This window comes from Panthera leo, chromosome B3 (assembly GCF_018350215.1).
Source record: "Panthera leo isolate Ple1 chromosome B3, P.leo_Ple1_pat1.1, whole genome shotgun sequence".
In the NCBI taxonomy this organism is placed as follows: Eukaryota; Metazoa; Chordata; class Mammalia; order Carnivora; family Felidae; genus Panthera; species Panthera leo.
Window position 1 is genome coordinate 3,333,896 of NC_056684.1, and position 12,223 is coordinate 3,346,118.

Here is a 12,223-nt window from a genome sequence, read left to right on the forward strand (position 1 = left end):
CCCTCGCCGGCTCGCACCGGCCGCCCCGCCGCACACCCCGCCGGAGCCCGCCGCCCGGCGGAGGCTCCTCCCGCGCCCGCGCGTCCGCGCCGCCCCAGCCCGCTACCCCGCGCTCCAGGCGCTCGCGACCCGCCGACGCTCAAGGCCACTGGCTGCTGTCAGCCCGTTTTCCGCCGGGGAAGCCCCAACACGAGGACCCCCCCCCCGGCCTTCGCGGACAGGGGCCCCCGCCCTCAGGAGCGCCCCCGTCCCCGCCCGCCGGCAGCCCCGAACGTCCCTGTCCGGGTCCTCCAGGACCCCACGGAGCGTGCCGGCCCGAGGTCTCCGGGCCGCCCCCCCACCCCCCGCCCCGGGACCCGCGAGGTAACCCCTCCGGCCTCGCCCGGGGGGCCACTGCCCCGGGCGTCCCTGCCCGCCCCCCGGGGACAGCCTCCCCTCGACCCCCGCGCCGAGCTCGCGACTCCCACCTGGCGCCGTAGAAGCTTCTGGGACGTGCGGCGCGGGCGGCGCGCGCGGCGGAGAGGCGGGCCGCGGCACCTCGTGCGGAGCCCGGGACCAGGACGTTCCCCGACGCCGGCCTCCAGCCCGCGGCGCCGCCGCCGCCGCCGCGCAGTTAAATGGGGCCGGGACGGGGGCCGCCCCGCCTCTCCCGCCCCCTCCGGGCGCGCAGCGCGGCGCTGGCCCGGGGCCCAGCGGCGGAGGGCGCGCGCCGCCACCTGCACCGCCCGGCAAGTGCACGGCGCGCCCGGCCGGCCGGCCACAAGCCCTGCGCGCGAGCCGGGGGGCGCCGGGGCGCGGGGGCCGCGCGTGAGGGGGCCGGGCGCGGGCCGCTCGGAGCGCGCGGGGCCTCGGCGACGGCGAGACGCGGCTGGAACGCTCCTCCGCCCGCTTCCTGGAAGCCACTCCTCGCCCTGGGCCGGCCGCCAGGCGTGGTGCCAAGAGCCGGGATTGCCGACGCCGCCGCCGCCGCCGCCGCCGCCGGCAGGCGCGCTGGGGAGAGGCGGCCGCGGCCTCGCGAGCCAAGCCCGGGGCGCCCCGCCTCGGCCGGAGCCGGGAGGAGGGCCGCCGTCGCCCCCCGCCCGCCGCCGCGAGCCTCCCCGGCCCGGGCGGCCCACACGTCCCGACCTCGGGACCGACCCCGGGCCGCGGCCCGGAGCTCGCTCACCCCACCCACGGACGTCCGGCTGCGGGCTCCGCGAGCGCCCGGGTAGGGGCGCCTGCGCGCCAGGTACCGGCCGCCGCCTCGTGGGAGCCGGGCTCGGGCACAGAGCTCCGCCGCTGCCCAAGTAATGGGGTGGCAGGCCCCGGGCGAGGGGTAGGATTGGGGTGTCAGGACCGGGGACTGGGGTGACTTTCCTTGTGGGATTAAGACGAACCGTTTGTCCCCGGCTTTGGCCTAACCTCGGCGGTAGAAAGCCAGCGGCTGGGTAATTGCTTGCAGAGTCGGCCTGATGCCCCCACCTAAATACGGTCACCCGCATCGTGTCCCTGGGTGCCCCGTGTGTGCCGGCCACTGCGCCCAGCTCCTCCTGTGCGGCTGGTCTCCACCACTGGCCGCATGGCGTTGGTTAGGATCGTTATTCCCATTTCACAGTGGGGAAGCTGAGGCCCCAGAGATTAATAAGTTGCGCACAGTGAGTTGCGAAGCCAAGTTTCGGGCTGGTAACCTCTTTCCTCTAAAGTCCCTCTGTTGTCCATCCCCACAGCTGCCGCCTGCCTGTCTGTAGGGGGTACATTGCAGATGGTGTTAGAGCTTTACCGAGAGAAGTGGACCCCCTGCCTGCCTTGCTTCCCCTCCTTACCTTCCTTAGACGGGTGACTCCTTTGGCTCTCCTGACCGTCCACCCCACGTGAAAGGGCTGGAGTCTCGTGGAAAAGTGAGCAGAGGACATTCAGTGTGAAGGGGGCAGAGGGGCAGGAAGCAGGGGAAGAGTCAGTCAGTCAGCGGCAGGGAGGGCCGGGCTGAACCACAAAGAACGCACCTATGTACCATCAGCTCTCGTCACTTGCCACACAAAGTTCTGTTCTTACGAAGCCACGGGAACAATGCATACTGAACCCCTGAAACACAGTTAGGTTCCTGCCAGCTTCCGGTCCCGTCTATCAACCAACCAATGCACAGCCTTAGTTTATATGTGGTTCTCATTAAAACCATTTTATTTAACATGTATTATTGACTCATCAACACTGAATCCACGGCCACCAGCGGGACAACACCTGCCTGAATGAGGCTCATGTAACACGAGGATTTTTCTCTGCAGGGCGTGTCACAGCCCGTGCTTAGCAGTTGGCCTGCGCTCCAGCATTGCTCTCGGGGGCCATTTTCAACAGCGAAATCGCCAACAAAGAAGACAAAGATGCGGAAAGTGGCACTGAACAGACCATGAAACAAGAAGGCAGAGCAGGACGCCTCCCGGTCCCATGGATCAGGCGATTCACGGGTTCCACCCCTTTGCCACATGACCACGAGAGGAGCTGCAAGCACCGATTTATGGACCCAAATAACTTAGCAGGTAGGTGAATTCGCAAACGTGGAATCTGCAACTAATGAGGACCCACTGTATGCACTTCTCATTATCAGGCTATCAGTAGGAGAATAACATTCCAGAACATTTATGGAGCACCAGGCACTTGACTTGCGTTAGCTCCGTCATCCCCGTGGCCTGTGGGGTAGGTATGGTTTTTATTCCATTTTACAAATGAGACCACGGTGGACAGGTTTAACCTCATGTTCTTAGCAGCTAGAATGTCCCATGGTTCTATTCTAAAACCAGCCCTGATGTATCATGGAGTCTGTTGCAAAAATCACATGAATATTCAAGATGAAATAGAGAATTCAAAGAGATATTATGCCCGTGCAGCTGGGGTGAGCTGAGCCCCCAGTGCCTGTGGTTCAGGAAGGCACGGAGAAGGTCTCTGGATCTGAAGGTGTGCTGGGAACCCTTGAGCCACTCCTCTCCTGGAATTAATGGCTCCGCAGGACTCCTGTCTCGTTTTCCCTTAGGCACTCTTGATTCCTGAGCCACCCCCCAGGGAGTGCCCTGCATCAGGTGTGGAGGCCAGGGCTGAGCCTCTCTCCCTCGGGTTACATCTCCTAGCAGGCCGGCCCCTCAAGAAACGGTTGGTCGGGAGTGAAAAGAAGAGAAAACATCACCGACACCCTGGTGGAGAAGTTCCTCCTTGATCTGGAGGAACAGATCAAGGAATCCATCCTGTTTGTGGCTCAGGCACTGTGCGTTAGGATAACAGAGAGCCATGGAAGGTACACTCCATTCAGGGAGGGCTGGCTGGACCTTGCAGGTCCTGCCCCCAGACTCCCTGCCTGACCCCCCATTAGGACTCTCCTTCACCACTCTGCCCAAGTGTAGACCCCAAACCTGCCCTTGGTCGCCCACCCACTCTCCCCTCCCCTGAGATCTGGCCAAAACATTTCAATAAGACATCGCCCAAGGCACAGAGGTGGGGGAGGAATGAGGCGTGGGAAGAACAGAAGAGAATGAACCCCCAAGCAAGTCAATCGGTTGGATTGGGCCATCGGGCACAGATGCCCACCCAGTCTATTTCTGGGGGTTCAGGCCTTGGACTACCCCACCTCCCCCACGACATCCCCCACCACCTAAGGCCAAGAGCAATGTCACCAACCTGAGAGGTCTAAGAAACCAAGTTCCGTTTTCACCTGATGATCCATATTCCAGAGTTCCTGGTTCCCATTACCAGTGACAGGATCTGCTTCTTCCCTGGGAGAGTTTTGGGGATTCCTGCCCCTACTCCCAGCTAGGCCTGCTGACCCCAACCAGACCAGCACAACAATGCAGCATTTGTATATGAGGCGTGCAGGGAGGACCTGGGAGGTTACTCCTGGCGATGCCACTGTTGGAATATGTGTGTATTTTGTCCTGAGAGAGAGAGAGAGAGAGAGGAAGTCACTTCAGGGCATCAATCTTGAGAGAGAATTGCTCTCTCTGCCTACAGGACTTGTGAGATGGGCTCAGGAAACACACTTAAGAAGACTCTGTTGGAGGCTGGGAGGAAAGAGCTTCTGGGGACAAACCCTATGGAAATTGCAGTTGCCTATAATAGGTGCAAAGGACGTGCTGTCACCCAAAGCCAGCAGGCGACAAGAGGCCAAGAGTGCTAAGTGAGCATGGTGTGTTAGGGGTGCGAGACTGCAAGGGGGTGCTCTTACAGAGAAAAAAACTGGGGGGCGCCTGGGGGGCTCAGTAGTTAAGCATCCGACTTCAGCCCAGGTCATGATCTCACGGTTTACGAGTTCAAGCCCCCCGTGGGGCTCTGTGCTGACAGCTCGGAGCCTGAAGCCTGCTTCAGATTCTGTGTCTCCCTCTCTCTCTGCCCCTCCCCCATCTCAAACATAAACATTAAAATAAGCATTTAAAAAACTGTAAGGGAGTAGAGCGCAGGACAGGGAAGAAGTAAGAGCAGAGAGCAAGCCTGTGCCCCAGGTACGGTCTCACCTTTGCTTGAACCTCAGGGGCCCTGGAACAGGAGCTCCACCATAGACGTACCTTGCCGCCTTTTTTCTTTTTTTAATGTGTATTTATTTTTGAGACACAGAGCACAAGCGGGGGAGGGGCAGAGAGAGAGGGAGACACAGAGTCTGAAACAGGCTCCAGGCTCTGAGCTGTCAGCACAGAGCCCGACGGGGGGCTCGAACCCATGGACCGCGAGATCGTGACCTGAGCCGAAGTCAGACGCTCAACCGACTGAGCCACCCGGGCGCCCCAAGACGTGCCTTGTCTTAAGGCAACAGGACTGAGCGGTGGCATCTACGTGCAGTCAGGCTTTGCCTCCCCTAGAGTTGGGGGGTGCTGTAACCCCCCAGGCAGCTCCCATAAACCAGACAGCTCTCCAGAGAAGCCGTCAGGTGTGAGCCCTTGGCAGCCACATTCTCTTCAACTGAGGGATGGGCGCACCTGCCCTGCGGTTCTGGAGGTCTGAGCCAGTCAGGATCTCTCTGTCAGGTGGGTGATGTCGGACAGACTTTTTCTAGAAAGTTTCAAATCTTTAGGGGTGTGATAAGGAGGGCTAGGGTGCCCCAAAGTGTTACAGAGGAACAGTGCTGGGGCCCTTCCCAGGGCCGGCAAACCAGGTTTCTCCGTGCCCCAAACTAAGGCCGGTTCCCATGTGGCCTCCAGGGCTAGGAAGGTGCTGACCTGACCCGGTTTTGTGGGCATCTCATACTCTGATAATCTGCACCCACACACATACATGTATGTCCAGATAGACTCCACTGTGGAACGGGAGCAAACCGCAGGTTCCCAGGCAAGAATGGATTTGCTAGTGCCTTTGAACCACTTCACTCCACCCTTGACAACCCTTATCTTCTCCTTAGAGGCACAGGCCGAGTGGGGAACATGGAGCTATCATCAGGAAATCCACTACTGTGGCCCAGAATCGGCCACAAACTGGGGGGCTCTAGGCAAATCGCTTCACCTCTCTGAGCACCAGCTTTCTCCATTATATTGTGGACAACAGGTCCTTCCACTGTCATCTCCAGGATTGTCTTCATACTCTGCTTGTATAATAGAGCAACACCTTCCCCATCTAGAACTCAGCTGTAGCAGTCTCCGTGGGTCTAACCACAGCCAGAACAGAAAAGGCCTCTGAACATCCACCTGACGTCAGATTTAAGCATATCGCATACGAGCAAACACTTAGGTCTCACTCGACTATTGACTTTCTCTGCACATAGTTCTAATGCGTGTGTTCATCTGGTTTTCAAGAGTAACTTAGGGCTATAAATTTGAAAGGAAAAGAAAGCCTGCTAAGAAAAGAGATACGGACAAAGTCACTACAGAAGAACTGTAAAAGGCACAAAAGAAGTGAAAAAGACACCATAGTCAGGGACCGTGTTGTTCCCCCTCAGAAGGCTCGAGAAAATCACTATGTCGTGGCACCGTCCTGTGTTCACGAATCCAGATTATTTATAAATGCATTTGTTCATTAGCTTCTGTTTACGGATGTACGGAAGTACATGTAACGTTTTAGAAAGACATTCACTCACAAAAGGGTTCAATTTATGAAAAAGAAAACAAAACCAAGCAATATATATTCCTTTACCTCTTTGCTCTCAGCCTTCTGAAAAATTCACATTTAGAACATCACCTCTGGCAACTCTTGGAGACCAACGTCTTATTCCAGCATTGAGCAATTTGCACCAAAAACAACAACAACAACAAACAAAACAGAGTGCAAAGAACTCTGTACACACTATTGTTTAACATTGTGATAACAGTTTTCTTCCAAGTCCTCAAGATCTTTATTTCCTGGTGCCACATCCCCTGTCACTTACCTGGCCCACAAGATGAGACCTGCCTGGTTAGTCGGCTTCCTACGTGCCCCTTGCTGTGCTGGCCTGACAATATTTGGGTTGGAAATGCCTCCGAGAAATACTTGAAAGTCTCTTTTCACATATAAGTTCAACAACAACAACAAAAAGCATTGTTTTGCAAAACATACTTACCTTTGGGATGGTGTTGATAGCCAATTAGGCATTTTTCTCCCTTCTTTACCAAGACTCAGGCCAAAACGTTCTATGGATGAGGGTGAAGAACCAGTTTCCTTCAGATCCCGCCATCCACTATGGGTCAGCTTCAGACCTAAGGACAACTTCAGTGCAACGCAGTGAAATGCAGTGTATATTAGCCGACGACCTACTTCGTGTCAGGCATGCACTAGGTCCTGAGAACACGATGGCGTGATAAGACATTGCCTCTTCCCCGAAGAAGCAAATGAGATACGGTGGGATACGTGTTCCCAGAGGTGTCAGAACAGGGAGCTATAGAAGAATTGGGTAGGATGGCAATTAATTCAGTCATGGGGGTGTTAGAGATTTCTTAGGAGAGGTGATATTTCAGCTGAGAACTGAAGTTTAAATGCAGGCACAGTATCTTCTGGTTTGAAATAAAAACAGGGGGGCCTGGGTGGTCCAGTTGGTTAAGCGTCCAACTCTTGATTTCAGCTCAGGTCATGATCTCACAGTTTAGGAGATAGAGCGCCATGTCAGGCTCTGTGCTGGTGGTGCGGAGCCTGCTTGGGATTCTCTCTCTCACTCTCTCTGTCTTAAAATAAATAAACTTTAAAAAATTAAGATAAAATGAAATAAAAAAGCTACTCTCCTTCTGTGCTTCTCCTCCAATGAGAAACAATCTACTATTCCAAATAGACATTTTTAAACCATATAAAAGGCTGGAGTGAGGGGTGGAGATCTAGGAAAAAATGACTCAATGCATCACATGCTCTAGGACAAACCCTATGTGACCACTCCCATCATGGTCACACATGTGATATGCCTGCACCTTCAGACTAGGAATCGTGGGAACGTTGTAGAGTATCTAGGCACATTCTAGTGGGGCCCCCGATGATCCTTGTTCCTGGTATGCACACCATTGTGTAATCCCCTCCCTGCGAGTGTGGACAGGACCTGTGACTTCTAGCAATAGAATATGACAAAGGACTCTCTTCCTCGGTGCTGCCTGCGGAGGTGACAGCCATCTCCTGCTAGGCATCGTGGCCACCCCCAGACCTCCGACGAAGCCCAGGATCGTTAAAAAGAAGTTCATCCAGCACCAGCCAGACACCGTATCAAAATTAGGCACAACCAGTGGGAACCCCGAGGTATTGACAACGGGGTGCGCGGAAGGGCCCGGTCTTGCTGCCCGACAGTGGATACAGAAGCGACAAGGATACAAAGCACGTGCTGCCCGGTGGCTTCCAGAAGTTCCTGGTCCACAATATCAAGGAGTCTGCAGAGCTGCTGATGTGCGACAAATCGTACTGCGCCTCAGAGATTGCTCACGTCCCCTCCAAGAACCACAAAGCCATTGTGGAAAGAGGAGCCCCGCCGGCCATCAGAGTCCCCAGTCCCAATGCCAGGCTGTGCAGCAAAGAAAATGAACAGGCAGTCTATGTGCATGTTGTATTTGTGTTAATAGAACCATAAAATTAAACAAAAAAGAATTTGACAAAGTCATTGGGACAGCACTTCTTTGAGTAAGTGATGTAATACTGTCACTTCCCTCCTGCCAGGAGACTCTCCCTTGTCTGATGTGATGACGTGAGCCAATAACAGAGACACTCGTGTGGCAAGGAGCTAAGGATCCTTAGCTTATGGGTCCTTGTTCATCTCTTGTCTCTTTCCCAGTATGTTCTCAGTGGTATCAGGTGTGAAAGGGGCTGGACAACACATCAGATCCAGCATACCTTCTTTATATCATAGAGGAAGATGTGAAAAATCTGTATAAATAAACATTTCCATTTGGTTTGAAAATCAAATTTAAAAGGACAGAATTTATATCTCACTTCAAGGATGCCAGCTAAAAGCCAGCTTCTAGAGTACTGTTCCAGCTTTCATAATCCTGAGAAAGAGGTTCTAGCCTGGCATTCCCATGCATTCCTCCCCAAAATAGTTCTGGGCAGGAATTATTCATGAGAAGGTTTGGGTGTGAAGTAAGAATTCCAGACAAAAAGGAAAACGTGCAAAGACCCAAAGATGAACGTTCCAATTCAACAGCCACGTGCTTTGTAAAGGTTTGGCGTGGCGGACGGAAGGCTGCCAGTTGGCCAAATCCCTTCTCCTAGGCCTCCTTCTCGGAGGCTACGATTCCCAGCCTTCTTGCAGAGCCACGTGACTCGCTCTGGCCGGTGAAATAAGAGTGGAGTTGTGGCATATCTCTTCCTGGGCGAGGCGGTGGAAAGCTGCTGTGGCTTTGTCCGCAGGAGAAGTTGGGCAGTGAACATAGATGCTGTGTGTTGTTACGGCAGCACCACAAATGAAAAGATCCCGGGTGGCTGGTCCACGAAGGACGGCTGGCTTGGAGAGTCAACCGACCTACGCTCGATCTCACACGGACAAGAAAGTACCCTTTTCTGTTGAACCTCTGACACCTTTTACTTATTTGTTACATCAGCATTCACCAGCCTATGCAGACTAATGCGTTTGGGGCCCAGAGTGAAAATCGAGGATTGGCCCAAGTTAAATAGACAGACGAGTAGGCAGGGGTCGAGTTTGTGAAGGGCACATAGGCCATGCTGTGGGGTTCTGGAACTTACCCTAAGCACAGGGGCTTGTTTAGTATAACATCTGGCACAGAAATGGCACGAGAAGATCGGATCTTAGTAGTGATGGCTCTGGCTGTTATGTTCAATGATCCAAGCAAGAGCTCACGTTGGCATAACCTGGCACAAGTGGTCGTGGAGACAGAAGGAAACAGGTGTATTTGAGAGCTGTTAGAGCTGATAATGCTTGGCGAATGACTTCAAAGGTAGGGTACCACGAAGGGACGAGTCAAGGTGAGCTCCCCGGTTTTTGACACTGGCCTTGGGTAGTGGCAGTTGTCATTCACTAACACAGAGAACGTAAGAGAAGGAGCATATTGGGTGGGAAGAGGCAGCACAGAGACAATGGCTTCACTTAGAAGAGTTTGAGCCGGAAATGCCTGTGGTCTAGAATCAGGACAACCTGGGCCGGAGACTCAGACTTGACACTTGTCAGCATATGGTTAACCCTTGAAGCCATGGAAGTTGATAGTGTGCGTGAAAACAGCTATCTGCCCATCCACCATCTGTCCATATGTCTGTTTATGGGGAAAGGAGTTTTTAAATATTCTCTAATGTGCATATAATATGTTATAATTCCCCTAAGCAGTGAAAATATCAAGTTCTGCATCTTTTTCACACCCCCCCCACACACAACAAAACCAAGAAGCAATTATCTTGAGCCAGTTTTGACTTCTGCCTTTATCTTCATCATTCGCTCATATGGTTCAGAGGCTCAGGCCTGAAGGATGTTCTCTCAACTCCGTTCTCTTGCTTTTCCATTGAAAACATCAGCCTGAAAGACACCCAGGAGCCCCCGAATCCACCAAGGCAAGTATGACATTCAACCCTAACCTGGGTCCCTGGTTTACCATCAAAGCAAGAGTGGGACTTACTCGGCATTCCCCATGAAATTGCTAAATGCTATTTCATTCAATATGTGCTGGAACAGTGGATTTTTATTGTCGTTTTTGAAAACCAAGAAAGAAACCAAAAGACTGCATGAAACAAATATTCCTAAATTCATGTGTGTAGTCGGGAAAATTGAGAACACAATGCCCCGTGTTCTGCAAAGTATAAAGAAAGAAAATGGAAATGAAAATTTAAAATAAAAAACTGATATTGACATGAAATTTCAGGTCAGGCAGAGACTTCTGATCCAAGAAGATGATTTGAGCTCAAATTTTTTCCTCAAACCATGCATTCCCCCACTGAAGTCACTAAATGGATAGGATAAAAAAATTCTCCATTAGTGCTGGAAACCGGGGAAGGAAATCATCCCCACCGCTGAGGCGCAGAGGGTTGATGAGACACAGGAGTAGCCGTAACTCTGCCAACGATGGCCCTCGTGATGCGGGAAGAGAGCCGTGCGCCATGAATGTCTTCCCTTGACTCTGCCAGGAAGGTAAGGAGACTGTTCTTGACAAGTACAGAAGAAAAAGCAAATGATACAGGTCAATATTGCTTTCCCCGCTCTGCCTTCAAGGATGGAGTGATTCTTCCCCTGCTCGATCAGCTGTGAGACTGCTCTTGGGCTTGGAAAAAAGCCGAAGGATTTCTACTAATAAATTATGTGGACCGACCCAGAGAAGAAAGGATCCAGGAGGAGAGACAAGGAGAGCAGTGGGCAGAGGTTGAGAGATCAGAAGAAAATGAGAGGAAAGGTTGATGTGGCGACTGGGTCTTTGGGAGAGACAGAACAGCTTTAAGAACGCTAGATGCACGTTGTGTAACATGCTTCTGGATGTGAAATCCTGCTGATAGGGAGCCTTCGGCACGAGCACATGATCCGGTTTTCTTTGCAACGGTCGATTGGAAGCGGATTGGTGTCAACCCAGCGCCAGGAGGCAGGCTAGCGATGCTCTCTGCTGGCCTTCTCCGTGGGTGTCTTGTGGGAGATTCAACATCAACTGATTCTTCACCGTGTCTGGCCTGCGACATGACAAGGACAGTCTCTGTGTGTGTGTGTGTGTGTGTGTGTGTGTGTGTGTGTGTGATGGGGGGCTCTCCCCTGTGTGGTACCTTCCTAGCTGCTTCCTGCCAGCCTCCTCCTCTGCCTTCCTCTTGGCTATGTAAACCAGAGACCATGGTTTTAAAGAAATATTCGGTTCAAGGTGACCAAGATGGCTCATCTTCCCAGCGCCAACCCCCTCCATCTTTGACCCCTCACGAGTCACTGGGCCTCGGAGAAGGGTCATTTCCTAAGTCGGAGAGACTCCAGGAGATCCAGGAGGCGGAGTCCGTGACGGCCAAGAGCAAGGCAGCCTCGCGTCCTCGTATAATTTCATCTCTCACGGCTCCTGTGGCTTCGTGCCGACAATTATAAGCGCATCCATATAGACTGAATGAATACATGTAGACTGAAGTAGGACAGGACGGTAGGATAATAAGCATCAGCCAGCCTAAAGCCAGAAATAAGAGCTATGGCAAGGGCGCGCATTCAAAGGAACCGGGGAGCAGCCCCCGTCTCTCGGCCCAAAGCTTGAGCAGTTAAGAGGAACGCACGGGAAGACCACAGCGTCTCCGTGGTGACTGGGCATCTGTCCGCTCTCTGCTGATGCGCTGCTCCCAAGAAGAGGAAGGGAGGGGCTTAGCGACCCCTGCCCAGGCCCTCGGTCCCCTTTTCCAAAGTCACCGGCTGATTCCGTCGCCCTCTGGGCCCAGGACTTAGGAACGAGAGGGTGCAGACAGGGCAGCGTAGCAAAGTAGCAAAGCCGCCTGTATGTGGCACAAATGCCAAAGTAGAGAAGAAGGATCCGCCACCAGCCCCAACCCCAGCACTCCCGGGGGGTTTCTCCTTTCCGTCTCTCTGGCTTAGTCAGAGAAAGCCCCTTCCTGTCTTCAGGAGGCCATTGCTGCAGTGTTGTCACGGGCAGCACACAGTTTCTTCTGGAAGACTCTCGGGAATTTGAATGATACTACACCTGAATGAACTCCAAGGCCTCTACATTAGCTTCCCCGGAGCGGCCATACCCAATGACCGCAAGTGAGTGGCTCAAAACAGCACAAAGGTGGCCTCTCACTGTCCCGGAGGGCACGCGTCGGAAACCAAGGTGTTGGCAATTCTGCGCTACGTCCGATGGCCCTAGGGGAGAATCCTTCCTTGCCTCTTCCAGCTTCTGGTGGCGTCGGGTCTTCCTCGGCTTGCCGTTGTGCCCCCCACATCTCT